Raw genomic sequence first — 1,223 nt, forward strand, 5'->3', positions numbered from 1 at the left:
GTAGGATAAACTCACAGAGATCTATATCTAGACTCATTATAATCAAACTGTCAAAAGACAAAGAGAATCTTGAATGCAGCAAGAGGGAAGTGACTCAACCCCTACAAGAGATCCTCAATAATATTAACAACTGACTTCTCATCAGAAACCGTGGAGGTCAGAGACAGTCGCATGACATTTTCAAAATGCTGAAAAAGGCTGCCAACCAAGAATTCTATACCCAATAAAATGATCCTCCAAAAATGAAGGAAAATATAAAATGGGTCACCTACTTCAGAAAACAGTTTAGCAGTTCCTCAAAAAGTTCAACATGGAGTTATCATATGACCCAGCAATTCCATTCCTAGATATGCCCAAGAGAATTGGAAATACATGTCCACACAAAAACTCGTGCACACTGCAGTGATGACACTCCCAAAAAAGCATGTGTTAGACTGCTGATGTGAAAAGAAAAAAAAGAAAAAGAGGAAAAGAAGAAAAAAAGAAAAGGAAAAAAGAAGAAGAAAAAAACTTGTGCACAAATGTTCATAGCAGCATTTATAGTAGACAAGGAATGGAAACAACTCAAACATCCATCTACTGATGGATGCATAAATAAAATGTGGTATATACACATACAATGGAATATTATTCACCTATAGAAAGGAATGAAATACTGATAATACTACAATATGGCGAACCTTGAAAACATTACACTAAGTGAAAGAAGCCAGACACAAAAGCCCACATATGTTATAATTCCATTTCTATAAAATGTCAATAATATAAAAATTCTTACAGACAAAAAATAGATCAGTTGTTGCCAGGGTTGGGGATATGAAGGAGTAAGGAGTGAGTGCTAATGGTATGCCCTTTTTGGGGTGATGAAAATATTCTGGAATTAACATTAAATAAGTGTAATGGCTTCACAACGCTGCGAATATACTAAAACCAACTGAATTGTACACTGTAAATGTGTGAAGTTTATGGTATGTGAAATATATCTCAAAAAAGAAAAATATCTATAAAAAATGTTTCAAGTAGAACCCAATGCACCCTGACCACTACTCCTTCCATCACCTAGTGGTGACCATTATTAAGTTGCTTTTATATTTCTATGGAAATGTTTTATGTATAGGTAAATATATACTTTTGAAACTTACCCAAAGAGGAACACACTATGCACACTGTTGTTATGTGCTTTTTTACTTAAATATATCTTAGATTGTCCACCCCTTTTAATA

General features: G+C 33.9%; 1 non-coding gene across 1 annotated transcript; it reads left to right on the forward strand.

Annotated features, from left to right (window-relative positions):
* The first annotated feature begins 399 nt into the window (after window positions 1-399).
* Window positions 400-444, forward strand: LOC113923983. The gene has a single exon (XR_003520488.1). It is a non-coding gene; the product is annotated as a small nucleolar RNA SNORD104 (small nucleolar RNA).
* The last annotated feature ends 779 nt before the right edge of the window (window positions 445-1,223 follow it).

This window comes from Zalophus californianus, chromosome 15 (assembly GCF_009762305.2).
Source record: "Zalophus californianus isolate mZalCal1 chromosome 15, mZalCal1.pri.v2, whole genome shotgun sequence".
In the NCBI taxonomy this organism is placed as follows: Eukaryota; Metazoa; Chordata; class Mammalia; order Carnivora; family Otariidae; genus Zalophus; species Zalophus californianus.